Here is a 242-nt window from a genome sequence, read left to right as displayed (position 1 = left end):
ACAGCGTGTTTTTCCTCTTATTTCACTGGGGTGCGAAGGTTGGTTGTTCTACGAATGAAAATTGCAAGAAATTGTTGATGTTTTTTTTTCTTTATGCAAAATTGAAAACAGAGGTGATCATGCAGACTTTCTCCCGTACTTACGTGCAACTTTGGCGGATTTGGCGGCGTTTCTGCAACCCATGATGACCCTTGCACCGCGACGAGCTAGGTCCTCGGCTGTGGCGAGCCCGATTCCTGAGA

The 242-nt window shown here is 46.7% G+C and overlaps 1 pseudogene; it reads right to left on the bottom strand.

Moving 5' to 3' along the window:
* Positions 1–242, bottom strand: part of LOC119590459 — a 9,011-nt pseudogene that overhangs the window by 4,558 nt on the left and 4,211 nt on the right.

Source organism: Penaeus monodon, chromosome 27, assembly GCF_015228065.2.
Source record: "Penaeus monodon isolate SGIC_2016 chromosome 27, NSTDA_Pmon_1, whole genome shotgun sequence".
Classification (NCBI taxonomy): Eukaryota; Metazoa; Arthropoda; class Malacostraca; order Decapoda; family Penaeidae; genus Penaeus; species Penaeus monodon.
Note: the sequence above shows the minus strand (reverse complement) of the source record. Positions and strands in the feature narration are given on the sequence as shown.